Raw genomic sequence first — 24,550 nt, 5'->3', positions numbered from 1 at the left:
GTTAAGCAGGTTACAGATTAATGGCTGGGGATGGCCAAAGAAATGTCTCTCAATGGGAGCCAATGGCTACAAAATAGTTGAAGATGTCTTTGGAATGTTCTGAATGGGGAATGTTTTGTTTGGTGAAGGTGACACCCCCTCTGGCTAAAGGGAAGGAGCAGGAGTGTGTGAGAGTGTTAGAAAAAAAGTTTTGCTTAGAAGAAAAGTGAGTAAGGGAGAGATATAGAGGTGTACACCATTAAGGTGTGGAGTAAGTGGACACTGAGAAAAATTCCCTGCTGGAACTTGGGGTCACCCAATGAAGATGAATGTTGGAAGATTCAGGACACATGAAAGAAATGCCCCTACAGAATTTACTTCACACAAGCTGTAATGATGGCCATCCACTTGGGCAGTTTAAAAAGAGGTGATGACAAATTCATGGATGATACAATGGCCACTAGTCATTAAGGCTATTTTCTGTCTCTATTTTCAGAAGCAGTGCTTGTTGCTGCAAATCCCATGTAGCACTCATGTCCTACTTGCAGGCTTCCAATAGACATCTAACGGGTCTTTTGTTATGTGTGTATTAGAGAGAACCATAGAATTGTAGAGTTGGAAGGGTCCCCTAGGGTCATCTAGTCCAACCCCCTGCTATGCAGGAATAAGAGAGCTAACAAGAGAACTAGTGTTGAAACAGAGACTCACATCAGATTTCCGGAGAGAGGCATCAAGTACCTTTCTTTGGGGATCTGATGTGGGGTAGCAGAACCCAGTCCCCCTAAGGAGCACTATGTTGGTTGTTTCCACCTATGATCAGCTTAGGTATTTGTAATTAAATTTAAAAATGCAAAAGGAAAAGGCCACTGTTAAGTCTCCAGTGACCTGTCTTTCCAATGCAAGCCAAACCCAGGTAAGAACTACTCCTCGAACTCACACTGCTTAAGGGAGTAGGGAGTGTGTAACCGTATTTGTCAGGGAACTGCCATCGGAACTAGCGGAGGAGGCGAGGCTCCACAGCGATGCTGGAGAGGGGCCAAGCAGGGAGAGAGGAAGGTCTCCGGCTGGGGAAGAAAATCAGCGCAACACCAGGGATAGAGGGGGGCCGATGGGGGAAGCAGAGAGGAGGCTCCAGGACTCTTCGCAGGAGACCAGCGAGGAGAGCACAGGTCCTCCGCTGCCCACACCCACCCTGCACAGAAGACTTCTGCGCAGGGAAAGTAGGTGGCGACTTGGCGTCAAAGAACTTCTTTGCTGGAAGAGGTTCAAGAAACGCCCACTGACGGATTCTGCCAGCGACTGAACAGCCACGGAGTGGATGGCTGTCCAGCGAGAAACGGTTTAACCAGGCAACCTAGCCCAGAGCGGCGGAAACTTACGCACAAGCAACCCCTAAAGCCATTACAGTATTATAGGTTCTGGGTCCCCGTTTTTAATCATCTCATGCGACAAAAGTTTTTAAATGCAGCCATCTGCTTTAGCTGCCAAGGTAACCTCAGAATATGGTGGCGGCTCTGTTGAGAGAAGCGTCTGCACACCCCTGTCTCATTTAAAGTCCACCAGAGTCATCTGCTCCAAGACGGTGACTTTCAACAAGAGCGGAGCTGGAGTGCCAGGATCAGTTAAGGCCCTTTGAAAAACCTCGTGCCTGTATGGCTAGCCCCACTGACTGCTGACATCAGCTTGACTTTATCACCTTCTTTAAAGATGAGTATTTTATTCATAAGGCTACGCCTCCCTGAATCCAATCAAGTTTTCACATCAATTAGGCAGACTGACATCAGGTTTAACAATGTTTCCCTGTTCGAGGATTGCCAAATCTAAGTGTCTGCAAGTCATGAGACCTGGGCCATTCCACCACAGTGGTGTGAGATGTACCAACTGTGAGAGAGAGACAGTAAAACTGCTGGTTTCTGGAGGGAGATTGCCTTAGTTAAAATTTTATTTCGACTAAGGGCCGGGGATGAAAAAGAAATAAACACGAGATATTAAGTATTAGGGTGACTTAGGTGCAGTGATACTGGTGTTTATTGCAGGTGCCTAATCATTAGAGAAACATGCACAACCTGTTTGCCCAGAGATCATAGCAGGTCAGGAAAAAATGATGCGTAGTATTGTGGGCAATGATGTCTCTGTCATGCAGCCTTCGTAGGTTACTGGGAGGTTTCATAGAATCATAGAAGTTTAGACTTGAAAGGGAACCCAAGGGTCATTATTCCAACCCCTTGCAGGAATCTCTACTAAAGCATCCATGACAGATGGCCATCCAACCTTTGCTTAAAAACCTCTAAGGAAGGAGAGTCTACCACCTCCCAAGGGAGTATGTTCTACTCAAAACAGCTCTGACCATCAGAAAATTGGCTGCAACACAATTATTTTTATACATTCACGCATGAGGGAAAATAACATTACAGTAGCAGCTACTTCTACTGCAAGACCCAGTATCAGATCAAAGGACATGGGGAGCCCCTTTTGGGAAATGTCTGAAACTGAAACCCCCAACCTTCCCCAGACCCATACACCAGGGGTAGGCAACCTAAGGCCCGGGGGCAGATGAGGCCCAATCGCCTTCTCAATCTGGCCCGCGGACAGTCCGGGAATCAGCGTGTTTTTACATGAGTAGAATGTGTCCTTTTATTTAAAATGCATCTCTGGGTTATTTGTGGGGCCTGCCTGGTGTTTTAACATGAGTAGGATGTGTGCTTTTATTTAAAACGCATCTCTGGGTTATTTGTGGGGCATAGGAATTCATTTATTTTTATTTTTTCCCCAAAATATACTCCGGCCCACCATATGGTCTGAGGGACAGTGGACTAGCCCACGGCTGAAAAAGGTTGCTGACCCCCGCCATACACTATGCTTTCTCATTTGCTCTTAGTCAGAATCAAGCAAACACACATGGGTCCATCTCTCCTCATTCAGGTCGGTCTGCAACTCCCTGCCCCTTCCCTACGTTTACAGGGACTAATACGCTCTTGGTGGTGTCCAGGCAAACCTGTTGATATTCCTCCAGTTTGTGAAATTTGTTTTATCCTGCGATAAACATGTTCCCACTGCGGGGAGTTTTGAAGAAGCAAGGAAAAAGCAGGAGCCCATCCTGCGCATCGGGAAATAGTTAAACCCCAGCAACGGGTCCCTATTTTCCCAGAGCCCCCCTCTGTAGATCACTCAGCATAATGGCTAATCCAGCATCACCACCACTCCTCCACAGAAAACTCCACTCCCTTGTGTGTCTCCTTCTCCTGGGGTGGGGAAAACAGGGACCAATATGCACCCATAGCTTCTAGTCAGATCAATGTAGCACCTTTCAGTGTTCATTTGACCCAAGGAGCAGGCAACTAAGCCGCTCCTTAAGGCTGTCTCCTTGCAACACCAGAGGGGCCTCTTGGCTTATTGTTTTAAAGGCTGTCCAGAGGCTGTTTAGGTGAATCAGCGCATTTCTTGCGAACATTCCCAGAGGATCTTTCCACATGCGCCACAATCTATTTAGAAGCTGGCAAATGCTAATGCTCTGGGAGGTCCCAGAAGGACAGTCTTTGTACCACCTCTTCCAGCAAGAGAGAAACCGTCTAGCACACCGCTGTCTACCTAGCAGAGCCAAGTTGCATGAGCACGCACAAGCACCACGTCATGCTATGCAATGTGCAATCGCACGGACACATAACTTCGTTTCAAGGCACACAAGGGAAAGCACACACAGAGAGAGAGGTGCTGGGGCCCTTTGGGAAGCATACCTTTCTGGCTTTGAAAACCAACAAACCCAGATGCATCCCTGGCAGACTGCAGTTACTCAGTCATGATCCATGCACTCTGCACATCCTCATAAAGGTGCTTTCTCTCCAGGCACCTAAACACTTGATGTCAGAACATGAGGAAAGGAGATAATTTTTCCAGAGGTGGTCTAGGGTGTTTGGGACTAGCTGGGCTGCAAGTGCAAGAAGAGTGAATAGGCTGTTTGCTGTGCAATGGGCAGAGGTGGGTGGGACAGGCTATTAACCTGCATAGGGTTCTGAGGTAGGGGTGTGGTGCACATTAGATCATTTGCGGCGGATGAATGGCGCAAATCATTTTATGAGCACATAGGGATGAAGCAACACCCCTTTCTTTAAAAGCAATATTCAGCTGAACTTCTTTCCTCACTGCCCACCCTGAAATCCCTCCACCTCTGACTCCCAATTTTATATGCGCCAGTACTGCGCTTAAACTCATAGATGAAACAGCCCAGAAATTAGCATTGCGTATTCCTTTTCTGCTGGAGCCAAATGCGGGTGAAAAAGAGCTTGTTTTGATATTTGCAGGAGCAAATTAATTTGGGCCTTCAGATAAGATCTCAGACACACCCCGATGACACTTACACCCCCAGCCACAGAGGCCGATAACATCATCGGCTGCCTTTGCTGCTGCTGCCTTTTTCGCCCGTTTCTAGGGTTATGAAATACATATTTTGTATAGCTGGCTAATGCCAAAGTTTCAAAATCCATGTAATTAAGATTAATTTAAGAGCTGCATTGGATCATCTTGTGGCATCCACCCATTAATTAAAGAAACACTTTGAATTTCAGGTGCCTGCCTTAATATTTCACTCCGTGCTGGCACAGCCAAAGTGAACAGCCAAGGAAATAAAAAATGCCCAGGTGCACAAAGCAGGGAGTGATCGGTAAAGAGGAGGCTCTGTACTCCTGGGAGACAAGTGCCCTCTTCTGGACAGCATCTCATGATGGGGGAAGAGAACTATTCACACACACAGGCCTGTCTCTGTCTATCTACTGGTTATGGAGGAAGCCCAACTAGGGACTATAATATGCTGGTTATACAGAAAATTAACTGCAGGTTTGGCAGGCCTGAGGGAAGCCTGTTCCCCACCCCCCCTTATCAGGCTAAGGCTTTGTTGTGGTCCAGCCTCAGTCAATGAAGCAGGAGATTCATCAGCCACTGAGGATTTTCAAGTGCGGCGCATCAAAGAAACCACCGTTTCCCAGGAATAAACTGGGATTGTCAGACAGCCCCGGCTCTTGTCCTAACAGTCCGTTGACCAAATCAGAAGAAACACAAATTCCATCTGAGCCATGTTTGTTGTAGGAGCAAAGGCAGATTGCAGGGTGTCAGATTCCACTGCAACTCTCTACGAAAGCTTTCCTTTCTAAAAAATAAAAGCACTCAGCATATGCTCATGGGAACACTAGCCTTGTGGCTTTCTGTATTCATAGGGATGCAGGAGGATGCCTTGTACTGAACTGCAGCATTACTTCGTCTAACTCAGTAGTGACCACACGGGCAGGCAGCAGCTCTCCAGGGTTTTGGATGGGAAACATTCCCAGCATCTACCTGGAAATGCTAGGGATTGAACCCTGGGATCTTCTGCATTCAAGGCACCATGACAGTGATGTATTGATTTTTTGTCACCCCAGGAACAGGGTTTTTTGTTGTGGTTGCCATAGGTGAGACTCAGTTCAGATTCTTTTGGATTGAAGAACATTACAGGCAGGTGCTCTACCACTGACCTACAGCCCTTTCCTTTAAATATGGCAAGAACCTATAGTTCTTTTGGCTCTGAATAAAGGGCTGATTTAAATAAAGATCCGATCCAGAGTCAGACCCAGTGGCACCTCGTCCCGTTTCACTGCTTGAGGTAAAACAGGAAGTGCACCATGCCCTGCCCTGCTGCCGCTGCTTCTCTGCCTGCCTTGTCTCCTCCACCACTGGGACAGAAGCAGCGCCATCATCGGCACCAATTTCAGGTAAGATTTTGCCCAATTTGGGAGAGATCTCACTGAAATTGTACGAGACCTTGCATGCTCCACAAGATCTTGCACATTTCTGGCCGTGATTTCAGCTGAAATTGATGATGGTTCTGTGCTGGAAGTGGAGTCAGTGGAACAGGGAGGGGCTGCTGCCTTGAGAGCTTCTGCCGCCTGAGGCAGCCACTTCAGTCTGCCTAATGGCTGAGCCAATTCCGGTCAGAGCACTGGTCCACAGAGCTCAGTATTGCTGACACTGACTGGCAGGAACTCACTGAGGTTTCAGGCAGGGGACATTCCCAGCCCTACATAGAGATGCCAGGGTTGAACCTGGGGCCTTCTGCATGCTCTGCCACTAAGCTACAGCCCTTCCCCTCAAAAATGTTAATTTCCCTTGGGAAAATGTAATAGGCCGCGAGACAACGTATGCATGAAAAACCACAAAAAGCCACATGTGTGTGGCTCAAGATGGGCAGACATATGGCAGGGGAGAATGAAAGCATTTTCCCTCCCTCCACTAGCTGAAATGGTACAAAAGTGTCAAAAATCTTTTTCCAGCTTGTGTGTGTGCCTTTTGGATTTTGCAGCTACTTGGGGCTATTTGTTCTATGTATTTTTTATCATCTATTCTACTCTCGCTGGAAGAGGGGGAAATACACAAGTTCTACATACAGTAGAACCTCTACTTACGACCGCCTCTACTTGGGCCCGATCCAAGTTGCGACCACGACAAACCCGGAAGTAAATACCGGGTTTGCCGTGATTCACACACACGCAGAAACAGCTGCTGTTGTCTGCACATACGCAGAAGCGTGCTGCCGCCGAATGTCACTGTGCACAAGGGCGCTTCTACCAGCGACCCGGATAGACTTACATACAGACCTCCGGAACTGATTATGTCCATAGGTAGAGGTTCCACTATAATTGGAAGTGCCATCTTTCTGTGCTCTGTTTCCTGTCATGCCACCGGACAAGTATTCTATGTAAATTCCCATATCCTTTTTTCATTGCCCCCTGCTGGCTGTGAGAGGAACTAGAGCATTGCACCCTCTCCCCCCACCACCCCAACACACACATTATGCTCCTTGGTGTTCTCCTTCTTTCTCATTGAGGCCTTTCACACATTACAAAAGCTCTGTATGGAAAGCATTTTCACACAGGCACAAGCTCACCACAGGCAGACCACCACATGTACACTGCATAGAGTGAAATATGGGAACGTGCAACTGTCACGTGTTCAGGTCTACCTGAGGGTGGTAAGCTAGCTGACTTGAAAGCATTCTCAGATTTGTAAATAGCCCAGGATTAGCAATGTAAATGTAGCCAGGTTTTTATAGTTCAGCTTGCTCAATGCTGGGAGTGAAATTATGATCCTCTTCCCATTCTGCTTGATGAAGTGTTCTGCGAAGCCGAATGCTTGCTTTCTCCGGCACTAACCCAACCAAATGTATAATTTTCCTTGTCTTGCACTTCCACTCATACTCTTCCTGCCAAGTACCAACTTTTCCTGTTCTGACCCATGCAGTCCACGAGGCAGTCCACAAATGACCCCAAAGCTAGACTGGACCGCAAACCTCTCCTTCCCCCTTCTGCTCAGTGTTGCTGAGGAACCTAGACTTGCTCTGCACTGTAAATCTGAAGCAGCAACAGAACAGTTTCCACCTTGGCACCTTGAAGTGCACCTGGATTTTAAAATATGCCACAGGCCTCTGCAGCAGAGGCGGACTTTGGTAAACTCCTGAGCGAGGTGAAAATTTGGCACACCCAAATGGATCTTCTCAATTATGTATCTTCTCAATTTTAAACTCCCTCAGCTCAACACCCTGTGTGGGGTAACAGCCTGTACCTCCCTGAATCTCACACTGTCTGTGGTGGTCCTGCTACTTCTCTGTTTGTTAGACTTTGCCAACCTCTGAAGTTGTTGAATGGACAACTGCTGAGCAGGCAGTCCATGGCAGCCTCCTGAGCCTCCTCAGAATTTCAGCATTTCAGGGGGTCATCTGTGTCACTTGTCCTTAAATCCTGCCCTGGCTTGGTACATATGAAGCTATTGTGCTCTGCAGTGCAGCAAGGCAAGACCCAACCAAAGCGGGACAGGGCTGAAAGGGAGAACAGAGCTCTGAAGCTGCTCCAGCAAGGAGCAAGCTGGAACTGAGTCCATACATAGCAGCAGTGCCAGGCATAGCTTAGTTGTTAGCCCCACCTGTGCTGCAAAAGAGGCTGTTCTACTTGGAGAGCCTAGCCTCTTCCAGTAGTCTTCTACTGTGATGGCATACCCTCCAACATTTTTGTCCCCCAAATTGGGGGTTCGTGCTGGTGTGCTCACTTACACCAGAGTCCCGGACCAAAAAATTGGACATTCCAGGATGCAAACAGAAGCTAGGATTGTCTTCTGTGATTTCGGGAAATCTTGCTTAAAATGGGACAGTTGAGAGGTATGTGATGGGGTCTTTGGTAGTGCAGTTTCTGAGTTAGGGGTGCCACTGCCCTCCCTGCTTTTCTTTCAGAGTCCTCACCTACATTTCCTGAAGATGAGGAACCCAACCCAGCCATGATGGAAGCTGTCTTAGATCAAGTCAGGTCACTTGTTCATGGACCCCAAGACTGTTTCTACTGACTAGTAGTGTTCTCCAGGACCTGAGGCCCAGCCTTCCTCAGACACTCTTGGATCCCAGTCTTAGCCTTCCGCCAACGCAAGAGAAAGGTCAGAGACTAATCTTTCTGTGCCCAAATAGGTGCTTAGCCACGTAGCTCTAAATCTTCCACCACCACACATTTGAAGCACCTGCATCCTGGGTGATCCCCACAGATGCAGCCTTCTCCATTGCCATTTTCAAAGCAAAATGCCTCCATTAGGCACACCTCTTCACCTAAATCTGGGGTGTGGTGCTGGAGCTTTCCCCTTCTTCCCGAGGTGTCAGTGTAGCTCTACATGTGTTCTCATTCTTGGGGAAAATGTTCATGATTATTTCATTTTGTGGCGGTAATGGAAAATACATTTTAGTGCTTGTGTTCCACATTTGCAATTCATGTTCCCATACATGATTACATTAAGTCTGTGTTCTGTCATTTTTGATGAATGTAGCTTGTTTTCCGTAAAAAACAGACCCTGGGATGGAAAGTGACAGAAGTGAAGCTGTAACAAAGGATGATCAATTTTTCATAGCCACGCCACCATAGGCAAGAGGAAGTCCCTTGGAACCTCAAGGGCGGCTGGGGGGGGGGAAGGGAACTCCAGTCACACAGAGAAGTGTGACCCCACAGCTATCCACTGCAGTGGTGGAGGGACAATAATGGGGTGGCGATGGCTGATGGTGACGCCTTTTCTTCACCGGAGGTTGACAAACTGCCTTTTCATTATCAGCTCACTGGTTCAAATGTCACTCCTGTGAGTGGATTTTGCATTATCCGATTGACCTTGGCTCTGGGGAGAGAGGCGCTAAGCGTAGTGGTGGGGCATGTGTTTGGCATGCGGAAAATCCTCTGGTTCAGTCCTTGGCATCTCACTACACAGGATACTGTGTAGCATAGCTGGGGAAAGCCTTGCTCAGATCCTCGGAGAGCCACTGTCCAGTGACAAGAGCAAGTAGGACTGGGCTGGAGCGACCATCAGCATCACTAAGGGTCAGAGTCTGCATACAGGCTGCATACACACCATTTAAAAGACATTTAAAGTATGCACACACACCCCGACAATTGTGGGATCTGTAGTTTACCCCTCTCATAGCAACAATTCTTAGCACCCTTACAAACTACAGACCCCACAATTCTTGCCGGGGGGGGGGGGGAGTCATGTGCTTTGAAGGTATGGTGTGTATGCAGTTTAAAGGCCAGAACTTTAATTTGAATCAGTTTTTGCTTAAAATCAGTCGGTACTGGGAATGCACTAGTGTAACCTACATCAACGAGAAGGAATATATGAATGACAAAGTATTCTTCCCTGTTTTCTAATCTGCATTAACCAGTGCACAAGCAACATAACATGTGAGGGCTGATGCAAGATTTGTTGCAGGCTAAAGTTTTAAATATTTCCTAATGCACATCACCCTCCCGGCAGTACACACATGTGGTTGGATTGAACTACGTCCAACTCAGAGTGGACCCACCAAAATTCATGCACCAAAGTTAATCATGTTCATTAACATCATTGTGTCTACTCTGTGTAGGCCATGGACTTTCCTAAAACACAAATCCCTATGCTGCCCTTGCTGTGACAAAGCACACTATTAAAATTGCTCTGTGCTATCACCTGAAGTATCCAGAGTTCCAGGACATAATCCCCAAATCATTACAAAACAGAACCTGAGAGGCTTGGCTTACCCGAGATCTTTTTCTCAAATGATTTGCCAGATAAAATAAGTAATAACAAATGTCCTTTGCCATCTGCTGTAAGGAGGCAAGGGAAGAGACCACACACACCTCCTTGGGACAGCTGAGAGGCACCACCACAGAGAAGGCTCAAAAGCTGCTGCTTGTCAGGTGAGAGGATATCACTACATTTTGGAAAGTCACCAAGGATTTGGGTCTGGGGAAGGCTGATGCAGAGATATGTGCTATATTGAAATAAATTAAATAAAGCTTTCAGCTAGCATGGGACCTGTGAAAATGTGGGCAGCGTCTGCAGGTTGTTTCCATATAGGATCTCTCATGCAGGGCCAGCCCTATCATGAGGTAGAGTGAGGCAGCCAACTTGCAAAGCAGATTGCATGCATCATTAAAGAAAAGCCAATTACGAGTCACACCATTCTTCTCCCCCCTCCCCCCCATTTTTCCGTTGTGCAAAGCTTTTCACATTAGGTGAGTTGATTGGTTTTAATCTTGGTGCTTTATATATCTCTGGCTTTGAGAAGAATATTACTGATATTGCTCTTTTTAATTATGTTGTTATAAATTGTATTAAGAACATAAGCCAAGCCTGTTGGATTAGGCCAGGGGCCTAAATAGTCCAGCATCCTGCTCTCACTGTGGCCAATCCGACGCCTGTGGGAAGCCCACAAGCAGGACCTGAGCACTAGAGCCCTCTCTGCACTGCCTCTGACAGTGGAGGCATTTTATTTTATTGCTTGAATTTGGATTTTAACTTTGCAGGCCCTTTTACCCAAAAGGCGGCATAAAAATAATGATAACACAATTCTTTATCCCAGATACATGCTGGCTAATTTTTGATGGTAAAGAAAAGAAACTGTGCATGCTCAGAGGCACTATTTTCTTTTGCTATGAGCTGAAATACCATTGCAATTTTCCTCTACCAAGGACCACTTTGTGTATGGATGTGTATTCGTGCACATACCAAAGTTTGCATGTGTATCTGTGTGTGCACCGGACAGGGTGAAACAACAACAACAACAACAACAACAACAACAACAACTTATTTATATGCCACCCATTTGACTGGGTTGACTGGGTGGCAAGCAAAATTATAAAACCACAGTAAAACATCACACATTAAAAACTTCCCTATACATGGCTGCCTTCAGATGTCTTCTAAAACTCTTTACTGTATCTCCTTGACATCTGATAGGAGGGTGTTCCACAGGATGGGCGCAACTGAACCCACCGTGGTGGTAGGAACTGCCTTGTCTTCCTGGCTTGGGAATTGTCACTTGCTCTGCCCCTGGATCTGATCTAGGGAAGAGCGCTTCTGGATGGGGATTACTTTTTACCCAGGACAAAAGAGCCAGATCTCTTGATTGGACATTGACTTTAAGAATGGTAACTTTAAGAAACCGGTGCTTGAGCTCACTTGTCCCTCCTCCCTCCCACTCCATTTTTCCTTTTGTGTCATGCCTTCTTAGACTGTGAGTGCAAGAGCGAGGAATCTCTTAAGAACTGATTTTCTTGGTAAGTTGCTCTGAGAGCTTTATTGGCACTCAGAGGGGACGGTATAAATGAAGTAAGCAGGCAAAGTAAGTAAGCAAGCAAGTAAATATCAGACTCTAAAATTACACATGTCTTGAGCCAAACTCTGAATGACACTTGTGCATTGAAATTGCCATTTTTCTTAATGAAGGACAGGGAAGATGATGGCAAGCTTTTCCTAACTGCCATGCCCATGTTTCCTGCCGGAAAACACAGTTCTTTATACTGATGCGTAAGTGTGTGCATTTTGCCCTGTGCATTCAAACCCAAGTGAGGAGTTGTCCCTCAGAGACCCAACTAGCTTACATGCTGCAGAAGGCCAGATACATAAATGCAGATCAGTCTCATTTTCATTTATAGAGTTATCTTTCTTGTTAGCCACCCCTCACCCTTTTTGGTCTCTTCTATTAGCTTTAAGACATGCGGAAACAAATATATAAATGAAGCTCATACTGAGATTTGAAAATAATAGAGATTTTACCTATGCAGTGCCAATACTTGTATGTAAGACGTGACATGGCTCAGTCAGGGGATAATGGCGGTGATGTTTCTGACACGAGATATCAGCTCCGTTAAACCTGTATGAAAACCATAAAAATAACAATGAAAGAGACTGGCTTGTAAGAAAAAATATTAGGAAATTATAATGAGGAGTGGAAATATGACCATCAGATAGAAGTGGGATTTAATATACTGATGGATGGCTGAGGAAAGGCCACATTTGTAGGTAAAGGTAAAGGACCCCTAGATGGCTGAGTCCAGCCGAAAGCCGCACTATGGAGTGTGGCACGTTTGTCCACAGACAGCTTTCCATGTCATGTGGCCAGCATGACTAAACCACTTCTGGCGCAACGGAACACCGTGACGGAAGCCAGAGCACATGAAACGCCATTTATTTTCCCACTGCAGCATACCTATTTATCTACTTGCACTGGTTTGCTTTCGAACTGCTAGGTTGGCAGAAGCTGGGACAAAGCAATGGGAGCTCACCACCATCGAGAGGATTCAAACCATCGACCTTTCAATTGGCAAGCCCAAGAGGCTTAGTGGTTTAGACCACAGTGCCACCCGTGTCCCTTCACCACATCTGTATCACCCCCCCCATTCCCCCAAGAAGTTCAAGGTTGCATACAGAGGATCCAACTATTCCCCATCTGTCCCAGTATCTACTCTAACTGGCAGAAGCAACGTTGAGAGCTGGACCTACTGCTGAGCTATGTCCCCACCCCCTGCCTCATTGGAACTAGTTTATTTCAGGCCCACAATAACCCTGCAAGGTAGTCTGAAAGTGATGTATCAGCCTGGAATCCCAGGAAAGTGGAGGATGTTTGTGCTGTGTCCTGTTGGTATGGTGGCAGCAGCACTGACCCTTCTTCTGATAGGAAATGCTCTGCCAGGGGCAGAGGACCAAAAAATGGGGGGGGGGAGTGAGAAATGTCCCCATTTTCATCTGAGGAATGTTGAATGGTAAGCATCCATTAGCTCTAACTAGCACAGCCAATGGTCAGGGATGATGAGAGCTTGTAGCCAAAGAACCTCCAGAAGGCACTAGGTTGAAGAAGGTTGAATTAGGCTGTCGTAAACACATTGCACTTGATGCATTTGCTCAGTGCTGCCTACACTGGCTGGCAGCAACACACCAGAGTTTCAGATGCCAGGTACTTGAGATCTCTTGCAAAGCAGGTGCTCTGCCACTTACTGGTAGCTATCGTGTAACAGTTACATAATTACATTCGCAGGCAGCGAAACAATGTTGAGGTGGTTCTTTTCATTTTTGCAAAAGCTGAACTGCAGCAGACCAGAAACAGTGCTGCCCATGACATATTTGGAGTGGACTAAAAAACAACGATATAGAACAGAGCGCAAGAGGAAGGCCATGTGCCAAATTTTACCATCGCACAGGACACCGCTGAAATTTGAGAGTCCAAAGTCTTCTGCTGCCTATGGGCAAGCATGCCAGAGTCTGGTCAAGAAACATTCTTCTCCAAGCTTTCTTCAGTGTCTATTTGATAAAGACTAATGTCGCTTTTAAAGTAAATATTAAAGCGGACAACGCTCTCCACTTGCTTTGCATTGAGTCGTTCTTTCCCTTTTTATTTCTTCCCCCGCTCCCCAAAATGTGAGTGAGTCAGCTTTTGCCTCTTCCCTCAGCAGCCTCTGGCTCTAATTCAGTTTAAGGACTGTGACCTTTGACTCCTTTTTACTATACTAACCTGGCTAAGAGAACACTTAGTGATTTATCCATAATCTACAGGGAGAGAATCTGGATGGGGCAAAGTAGGGGAGGTGGATGAGAGTGAGCGATAGTGAGGGGTTGGGGAGGGGGGAAGGAAGGGAAACAAACTTTCACATAAAATTATGGTATATGGATAATTGAGAAGTTTAAAAACATGAATCTAATTGTGCTGTCCCTGGAGGAGCCGATATTGAGCCCTCCTATAAAAGGCTTGGAGTTACCCAATGGTGATTTATTGCTAAATCCTAGTATTTTTCAATACATTATAGTTTTTAAATTGTGTTTAAATTGAGTGTAGAAGAGCAGAGGCCATTAGGAGATGCAGAAATGATGATTATATTTAAATATTCATGCACGCAGTACCTTATTATTGAATCTGAACACTAACAAAATCAATATTAAGTGCGGTTTGACATGAATTTATTTATGAATTTCGACTCTCTAAGTACTGTATTTTTTCACTCAAAAAATGGTGGGTATAATGTAGTAATGATATCAAAACAGAGTGTCAGAGAGCATTAGCCGAGGAGGTTATAAACCTCCGTATTACGGGGCCCCGTGCCGCCCTCAAAAGTGCTTAGTGCACAAAACCAAAATGCTTTTTTTTATTTATTTGAAACACATAAACACACACACACACAGAGAGAGAGAGAGAGAGAGAGAGAAATAGGAAGGAAACTCTTGGTTGGAAATTGCACTGCAGAGGTTTTTCTTTGCTCTCAGGGCTAGCACGAAGAGGGGGGCAGGCTGTTCACCATATAGATTTGGATAAGGTGATGATCTGGATGGAGCAGCAGAGTGGGGGGGGGTTAGATGTGATGGGGGGCAGGAACAGAATAGGGACTCAAGCTGTCAAAGAAAACTTCAGTGATAAGCCCAGCCTGGCCATGGGCACAAGACTGCCAGCTGTTTCTGGATGGGAAAAGGTCCTTTCTGAATCCAGTTTGCCCATGACTAGCAGTTCATTGTCAAGAAGAGCAGCATCAGGATGGTCTGGGTTTTTTGCTGATTTTTTGGGAGGCGGCTTTACACTAATTTTTTTAATGTTATTTGTACAGAGGCTTCTTTTTTAAAGCATTACAATGGTACTTCGGGTTGCAGATGCTTCAGGTTACAGACGCTTCAGGTTACAGACTCTGCTAACCCAGAAATAGTACCTCGGGTTAAGAACTTTGCTTCAGGATGAGAACAGAAATTGTGATCCGGTGGCGTGGCGGCAGCGGGAAGCCCCATTAGCTAAAGTGGTACCTCAGGTTAAGAACAGTTTCAGGTTAAGAACGGACCTCCAGAACAAATTAAGTTCTTAACCCGAGGCACCACTGTACATACTTTATTAGTTTTTGTGTAGCTGGTTTGAGGCCCCAATACCTAACACCTGTCATAACATGAACTTCCCTGAGGCGTCAAGGGTTATTATCCAAGGCCCTTCTTTGAGTGTCCCCCCAAGAGAGATTTGGAGAATGGTGACAAGCTTTCCAGTTGTGCCCTCCATCCACAGAAAGCTCCCCTCAAGTGCTGACAAGAAGAGCTTTTCAGGGGCAGCTGAGCAAGAAGCAGAAGTTCAGCAGGTGTAGTTTCACTCATCACTGTGTTTCCAAATCAGGAAAAGCAGCTCATGTTGAATTTCTACTTGCTACTCAGCAGTTAAAGTCGCAGAAACCATGCCTTTGGTTTGACCAGCATGCAATTCTTATTTATTTAATATACATCTACACAGCTGTTCGAGAATAAAAATTTTTCCAAGGCAGTTCATAAAAAATGCAGCAAATAACATTTAAAAACATCTCTATATACAACATCATATTATTAAAACTAGTAATCCAGAATAAAACAACCATCAAAAGCAGGCTGCACAATCAGATCCCTAGTCGCTAATAGTTTCTGGAGGCCAAGGTTTATAAACCTGTTTAAAAATATTCAAGGATGGGGCCTGAATATCATGTGGGACAATTTCCCACAATTGTGAGGCCATTACTAAAAAAAGCCTTGACCCGTGTGCCAGCCTAACCTTTGCTAGTGGGCATCTCAACAAGACTTTAGACTGCTCTTAAGGCACAGGCAGAAAAGGGTGCTTCTCAGCAGGAGCATACCCAGTGATGGCTGTGCCAAAACAGATAGCAGAACAAAGATGGTTCAAAGATGAGTCACATATAGGCATGATGGTTTGGCACTTGCAATCAAAGCTGGTTCTGTGCTACAGTTGTTGTGCTGAAACAGCTCGCCCATTTGGACCAAAGCGAACATCAGTCTGCACAGGGGCTGACATACCGTAGTTCCTGAGTGAATGAATTGTAGGTGCCAGGCGCATTTTCGCCCCTATTCCCCTGGAATAGCCCTTTGAATCCTGGCACATTTTCCTGTGTTTTCCTCTAGTTGGCACTTAAACTTTTGATGATGGCTGCTAAAATGTTTATTCTAGCATCTAGGGCAGTGATTCTCAAACTTTTTTCTCTAGGCCACATTTTCAGAATAAAAATTTCCCTTGCACCACAACAATTTTTTAATTTATATGAAATAGGTTGGAGAACAAAAAGAAACAACTCCTGGCAGGGCCTGATTTTGAAAAGATATCTATTCCTATTCTGCAAGTTAAATAAAATTATCTTGATGCTATACTACAATGAAATGCTTAAATGTTTCTTTGATTGTCTTTGAATCTTCCTGCCACACTTGCCGCCCTCTCCTGCCACACCAATGTGGCGCACCACATCCTTTGAGGACCACTGATCTAGGCAATTGAAAAAGGTCCTAGGTCAGCTCTGCCTCCTGCCAAATGAAACAATTTTTGGAAGTTTTAGCTTCCACACTGACACTGATACTCAACAAAGCTGCAAATTTTCCAAGTGCGGCTGCTTGGAACTGAATTGCTGCTCAAATGCATCTTTTCTCTTGCAACCATTTCCTCCCTCCCTCAGCCCACTTCTTTTCTCTTTCTATTTCCCAGTGCAGCTCCATGGGCTCTTAATGGATTGGCAAAGGTCTTGGGGGACTCTCAAAGTGACACAGAAATGCTTGTAAAGAATCCCCTCTTGGAAAGAGTTTGATTGTAGAGCAGTGACACAAAGGGGGATCATGCTGTGTGCATGCCACAGGCAGCTTCTGGCCGGGGCAAAACAGCCATGCAAACAGACCTCATTAAAATTAATTCCCTTTTTCGTTTTAATTTGAAAAGGAGACCTCGAGTATAGCAATCCCAGCTTGGGTCACATGGGCAAAACAAGCAAATTACAATTCTCTGTATTCAAATGACCATGCTTTGGCTGCCATGAAGGTGGTGTGGAACCAATCACTACACCATTCAAGCTATTTAGGGCAGGGGTCCACTCTTTAGATTTGTGCATAGCCTAGCACTTGATAAGGGACAACACGGTTGTGCTCCAAGATTTGAGATAGAATCATAGAATCAAGAGACCACAAGGGCCATCGAGTCCAACCCCCTGCCAAGCAGGAAACACCACCAGAGCACTCCTGACATATGGTTGTCAAGCCTCTGCTTAAAGACCTCCAAAGAAGGAGACTCCACCACACTCCTTGGCAGCAAATTCCACTGTCGGACAGCTCTTACTGTCAGGAAGTTCTTCCTAATGTTTAGGTGGAATCTTCTTTCTTGTAGTTTGGATCCATTGCTCCGTGTCCGCTTCTCTGGAGCAGCAGAAAACAACCTTTCTCCCTCCTCTATGTGACATCCTTTTATATATTTGAACATGGCTATCATATCACCCCTTAACCTCCTCTTCTCCAGGCTAAACATGCCCAGCTCCCTTAGCCGTTCCTCATAAGGCATCGTTTCCAGGCCTTTGACCATTTTGGTTGCCCTCCTCTGGACACGTTCCAGTTTGTCAGTGTCCTTCTTGAACTGTGGTGCCCAGAACTGGACACAGTACTCCAGGTGAGGTCTGACCAGAGCAGAATACAGTGGCACTATTACTTCCCTTGATCTAGATGCTATACTCCTATTGATGCAGCCCAGAATTGCATTGGCTTTTTTAGCTGCCGCGTCACACTGTTGGCTCATGTCAAGTTTGTGGTCAACCAAGACTCCTAGATCCTTTTCACATGTACTGCTCTCAAGCCAGGTGTCACCCATCTTGTATTTGTGCCTCTCATTTTTTTTGCCCAAGTGCAATACTTTACATTTCTCCCTGTTAAAATTCATCTTGTTTGTTTTTGCCCAGTTCTCTAATCTGTCAAGGTTGTTTTGAAGTGTGATCCTGTCCTCTGGGGTGTTAGCCACCCCTCCCAGTTTGGTGTCATCTACAAATTTGATCAGGATGCCCTTGAGTCCATCATCCAAGTCGTTGGATGTTGAATGGATGTTGAATAAGACAGGGCCCAAGACAGAACCCTGTGGCACCCCACTAGTCACTCTTCTCCAGATGGTCTCAGCTCTCATATGCCTGGCTAAAATAATCATGGTTTTTTTAGGCCCTGTGCAAAATTTTCATCTCTGAAATATCAGTGTGTGTGTGTGTTTGTGTGTGTGTGAATAGGAGGCAAAATGTTTCATGGCAACTTTCTGCTGCATAATTCTGCCCCCACCCCCAATTTGCACCACCAGTTCAAATTGCAAGGTGCCTCTTTCTCTAATCTTAATTAATTGGTTTACATTTATATACCTTCCATCCAACCACTTCTCTGGGCAGTTAACAATAAGATGCAATTTACAATAAAATCCTCTGCAATTATTATTCATATTATTTGCACATTCTGCACAACCGAGGGAGCCCAGTTGTGCCATGTCATCACACTGTCAATTAGACTTGGCCTCATGAAAGCATCATGAAGCTGAATCAGAGTGGAGGCCATGCTTCCTGCCCTCACTCTGAATAGGCATCTTCACTCTATTTCATAGTCCCTTCCCCTTGAACAATTGCCGAAATGTGTGCGTATGGAATTCATTTGGCAAAGGCCAAATTTTGATGTGAAATGCCCCCCAATCTCTGTCTTATATTTGGCTTAAAAAGAGTGATGTATGAAGTTTAGAGTTGGCTGGATAAAGCATGAGAAGAGGCCTCTTGCTGGCAGAAGCAGCTTCTATGATACTGGAGTGGAGGCTTTTAAAACTTCTATTTAAAGGGGGATTGGAGGATAGGTCTATCAATAGCCATTAGCAATGGTTGCTCAGTGGAACCTGCATATTCAGACTATTCAAATTTCTGGATGCACCCAGGATGTGGATGCTTCAGTGAATGAGTCAGATATGTTCCAGATCCCATTGGTCTTACTTACTTACTTACTTACTTACTTACTTACTTACTTACTTACCTGGCAGGGGAGACACCATGATCATAAGAATGGTGAACCAAGGAGGTCAGGAGAGGTTTCTGGGAAGCAGAGAGTAGCTTCTTACTACTTCTCAGCAGCCCTGCCTGATTTGGAAAGGAGCCTATTTCAGATTTTAGCCACTATCCCTGTAAAAAAAAAAACCAACAAAAAAAAACCACCTTGCTATTTTCCATATCACTCAAGCTTGGAGTGAATTCTTCAGCAGAAGTTGGTGGCTCCTTCACCACAAAAAATTCATCAACCCCACTATATTTTCAAAGCAAGCCCGACCACTTAATTCTCTCCCCCGCCCAAGTGCCTGTATCAATATTTTAACATGAGTGTTACGAAGAAAATTGCTTCCCCCTCGCTGCCCCACTCCTAATTTCTGCCATTTCAACCTTGTCTCTTTTCTCTCTCTCATTAAATCAGTGTGACGAGACTTTATTCCATTCCTTAACTAAGTGAATATCCCGGAAATTTAAAATCCCCAAAGCACAGCGACCAGATTCTGAAAGCTTCCAAATTACACAGAGAATAAGCAGCCTCAACGGAATCAGATCCTTCATGGCTTTTAAGTGGAAGTACAGGCAGGCGCCTGCAAGTGACAAAATCAAGGAAGAGTCAGCCAAAGAGGGGGGAGTCAGGGGTGGGTTGTTCTTTTGGGGGGGAGGGAGAGGAGGAGAATAACTCCCCTGGAGTAAATGTGCTCAAAGTAGGCATGGGTGAACATGCTGGTTTCCATTTCTCTCAGTTTCTAATTTTTCCCCATCTCACGTTCAGTTTTCCACATCAGTTCGCAATTTTTTTTCCAAAAAAAAGAGGTCCTCATGAAAATTCAGCAGCATTTTAGAGCGTATTTATCCTAATATGCACATTTTTGCACGACATACAAAATCTGCACAATTTTGTAAAGCTGTTTTGCCTGATATAAACCATTTTGGGATATCATTTTCACCAATGTATGCATTTTTGTACACATTGCCTTTTTCTAGAGAAATTGTCCGGAAAAATGCGGAGAAGAGCGAATTTAGAAGTATGGCTATGTTTGTGTCTGCCTGTTGTTTTGGAAAGCATGAATTGTGTAGGTTTCCATGAAATGTGAACTGGATAGAATTGTTCCCTCCTCCCTAGCTACGACTGGGAGGCTGGATGCATTTTGCAGTTCTGAACAAACACTAAGGTGGGAATCATACTAGGCTGTTGTGAGAATTACTATGGATGCAAAATGACACATTTTGATCCCTTCAAATTCATATCATATGGGGACGTTTTGGTCAAAGGTGGAAAAAATGTTTAGTGTTCTGCCACTTAAAAAATAAAATCCACACAAGGCTTAAATAGGGTGAAGTAACTTCCCCAACCCAGTTAACATGGGGAGGGGGAGTAGGAAAACACACATACCTCTTTTCCAGTAAATCGATGTATTTGCTCTAATTTTATTTGGATTATAAAAGGGAGCCTTTCAAAAAGTGCTTAGGAGAGCAGAAAGGGGAGGGGAAATGATAGGGGTGGCATTCACGGTGAGCATTACTCTGTCTGTATTAAGAATCCCATCCTCACATTTTATTGTTACTGTCAGCCTGCAAAAGACAGTGCTTAAAACAAAATAATACATAATGTATTACAGGGGCATAAACATCAGCAGTCATTTTTTATCTTAAAAAGAAAATGCAAAAGCAAAAACAAAAAAGCAACACACACACAGCACAACACAACCACCGTAAAGTATATGGAGGTAGCGAGCTGGAGGAGCCTTAATATAAATGTTGGCCACTAAGATAATCAAAAAGGTATTAGAGGAAATGATGGAATGAGAGACTTGCAAGGGTCTCCACAACATTTTAGCGGCTGCCCTTCTCATTACTTGGCGTGGGATGAGGGAAGGAGAGATGGTGAGAAAGGGAGAGCTGCTGTGAAAGGGCCAAAGACCTTACAGGAGAAGAGAAGCAAACGGGATCGTTCTTGGTGTATCCATTTATTTAGGAAATGCATGATGCCTTTTATTTATTAATTTAATCCTTGATAAATTATTCATAATACTTAGGATATGACGAGTATCCAGCAAGATACACGGGAAGGGCCCCAGACTGGTGGGGGATTTTTTCACTGGCATTTTTTATGTGCATGTATGTGATGGGACTGGTACCCACAGCAGTTTTATCAAGATATGAGTAACAGCACCTCATTTATTTATTTATCTTTAACGGAAAAACAACCGTTTGCGGGTGTATTTGGCAAAACACCATTGACACAATGATACTGCATTAATGGTGGATTTATACTGGACCATCTGCATATCATTCAGCTTTCTTAGCTGTTCTGTGATGCTTCCCCGATGTCGCCACATTATTGCTGTCTAAAGGGGCACTCTTCCACTACAGTGCAACAAAAAGTGAAACCAAAAAGATAAAATAAGCTCACACATTTCTGGTATGAAAAGATTTCAGCAATGAGTTATGGGGCACACTCTGGAAGTGAAGCCATGAATTTGTCCCCAAACTTTTGCAGACACAAACAGTATCAAAAGTGGGTATGCGTATATCCACTGTGACACAACCATGAGTAGAAATAATCATGAATGCACAATTAAAAGGAATTTTGAAAGGGCCCTAATAAACTCTAACATAACAACAAAAGTTACAAGTTTGAAGCTGAGGTTGCCAACATGTGTCACCTAAAAATATTGTACAAAATTCAAGCATATTCAGAGACCTCACACTCAGGTGAAAGGTCTGTAGGAACTCGGCGGGAAGGTATAAAAGAATACTTCTAAGGGGGTTTACAGAACTGTGTGCAGAAAACATCTGTGGTCTTTGTTTCTGAATCAGAAAACTGCTGGAGTGGATATGTGCCTCTGCTAAAGCTGCCACACAGTTACTGCAAATCTGCAAAACAACAGCAATAGCAAAGGCTGGGGGAGAGGGGCAACTTACTATGTGTCACACATTTAAGCAGCTGTACCAAACAGGGAGGGATGCGAATGGCGCTGCGATCTAAACCACAGAGCCTAGGGCTTGCCGATCAGAAGGTCGGCGGTTCGAATCCCCACTACGGGGTGAGCTCCTGTTGCTCGGTCCCTGCTCCTGCCAACCTAGCAGTTCGAAAATACGTCAAAATGCAAGTAGATAAATAGTTTCCGCTCTGGCAGGAAGGTAAATGGTGTTTCCGTGCACTGCTCTGGTTCACCAGAAGCGGCTTAGTCATGCTGGCCACATGACCTGGAAGCTGTACGCCGGCTCCCTCAGCCAGTAAAGCGAGATGAGAGCTGCAACCCCAGAGTCGTCTGTGACTGGACCTAATGGTCAGGGGTCCCTTTACCTTTACCTTTACCAAACAGGGAAGGAGCACCTACTAGGCCAGGGGGTGCACAGTAAGTTATCTCAGCTTCACCCCAACTTGGCCCCCTCCAGAGATTGTTAGATTACAACCCTATCAGCTCCACACAGCATGGCCAATGGACAGAGATGATGGGAGTTGTAGTCCAAAGCATCTAGAAGGCACCAGGTTGAGGAAGGCAGAGCTTGCTGGTCCTTGAACAAAATGGAAGCTCTGTTGAGTCCTAGTGAGACCCAGGCACAGTCACTATCTTTGAAGGGGGAGGAACAAAACAGAATAATGGTGGGATCTGAAGCAACCTTTTTGTTTATTTATTAACTTTCTCAATAAACTGTCTTTTGATGTATGTGAAATAGCACCTTGAAAAAGTGCAAATACATTATGGAAATGATGTGACCAGCTTTTACAGGTAAATAGGGTGTCAGCAAGGCAGAAATAAATGCAGAGATAATAACGAAAATGCACCCCCCCGTACTCTCCATTCCATTCTGCAGCTGTTCATTATTATCGGTTCTTCATCGCCATCATCATCGTTGCAACAAGTCTACAAGGTAAGTCACTAGATAACAGTCTGATTTTACATATAGTAATTGAGTTTGCCAGTGCTTCTGCTGGTGCTTCTGCCACTGCCAATTAAAGGAAAGAAGAGGAAAGTATGTGGAGAGGAGTGCTTTTGATGCTGGATGGAGGCAGAGGAGATGGGTGGCAGGAAAAGTCAGGTATTCCTCTCCACTGAGAACCCTGAGCCTTTTGAAAAAGTTGCCCATCCTCGAAAGTGTGTGAGTGTGTTGTGGCACTTGCTGTTATCATTTAAATAAATGGTTTAAAACAAAAAGAAACGAGCAAAGGCAGATGAGGAGTATGAAGAGTGCTGGCTTTCCAGAGTTCAGAGAACGGATTCACTGAGGGGTGGTGGTGCTTTTGTGCCCTGGATTTTCGGGGCTGGGACTGCTGTCTTTTAAAGCCATTCTAGAGCAGTATGCACTGATTGTGCCAATTCTCTTTGAAATGCAAGGAAGTTTAGAGAGTCTGCAGAGCCTGGGAACGCAGTAAAAAGAGGGCTGGTGGGCCCACCGGCAAGATTCCTCTTTCTACATGGAGAATGTTCACGTTAAATATTTCAGCTGACATCTGGATCCAAAGCCCTCCAAACATCTGGATTCCAGCCCTCACTCCCTTCTTCTCCACAACAGTCAGTGAGTACCTTTCATTTTCTACCATTTCCAGGTGTCCTCTGGGAAAGGGGGAATTTTATTTGCCGTTTCCGTACATGGTAGCCTCAGCTTTGTCACTTTATATTATAAAGAATAATGTGGCGGGGCCACAGAGGACATATGTAGGGGACAGATTGAGCCTGGACAAGTACTTTTTTGAGGGAAGGGAGGAGGAGGAATGTATGTCAGGAGGAAGGATGGAACCCAGAGGGAATGTAATTAAAGAGCCCAGAAAAAAATGGAGCAAAAAGAAGACTATATTTTGGTCCTGTTATAGATATTCAGCCTATTGTTTCCAGTTCCAGATTGTGTGTGTGTGTGTGTGTGGATGGTTGAATTCTGCACTGGCATGATTTAAATTTTATACCACAAAAAGCTGAATTCTCTGGCTTTTGATATTATTCAAACTGATTGCATTTAGCACTTCAGTGCTTCTTTACATGTACTAATTGTGCTCTGCTCTTCAAGGGGAGGGGGAAATAACTTCAGAAACCTTCACTAGCGCTCCATCTGCCTCTGTCATGACTGGCATCCACTTCCCATTCAGACCAGCCATTGAATCTTCAGCAGCAGGGATGGAACAGCATCTTCAGTCATATCTGGGGGCAGCAAGTTCACTTAGAAGGCACAGAGCAGTCCATGGGGCACGCACAACTTTGTCCTCCCAACACCTTGTTGCTGCTTCCCTGTCTCCGTCTCAGTACCTGCTGCCCGAGGCAAATGCCATACTTAGCCTACTGGAAGGACCGGCACTGACCTTTGTTCACAAAATCTTCTCTTCAGCCACTGCCCTCATTTCTGCGGCTTCAGGAAACATTGGCCACACATTATCAAGTCCACATTGGAAGCCATAAGGGCTGAACACTTGCTTTAAAAAACAATGATACTGAGATTCTCCGCCCAATATAAAAATCTACACT

The 24,550-nt window shown here is 45.1% G+C and overlaps 1 protein-coding gene across 2 annotated transcripts in view; it reads right to left on the bottom strand.

The window, feature by feature from the left end:
• Window positions 1-24,550, bottom strand: part of CASZ1 (castor zinc finger 1) — a 435,935-nt gene that overhangs the window by 381,107 nt on the left and 30,278 nt on the right. The window contains exons 3-4 of one of the 2 annotated variants that reach the window (XM_083628374.1): window positions 19,078-19,223; window positions 12,058-12,154 (exon numbers count right to left, since the gene is read on the bottom strand). The gene's annotated coding sequence lies outside the window, so the exon portion shown is untranslated. The remainder of the gene's footprint in view (window positions 1-12,057; window positions 12,155-19,077; window positions 19,224-24,550) is intronic. The other variant, XM_083628373.1, reaches the window with a different exon arrangement.

This window comes from Podarcis filfolensis, assembly GCF_964270895.1.
Source record: "Podarcis filfolensis genome assembly, chromosome: 8".
Lineage (NCBI taxonomy): Eukaryota > Metazoa > Chordata > Lepidosauria > Squamata > Lacertidae > Podarcis > Podarcis filfolensis.
This window is presented reverse-complemented; position numbering and strand designations above follow the sequence as displayed.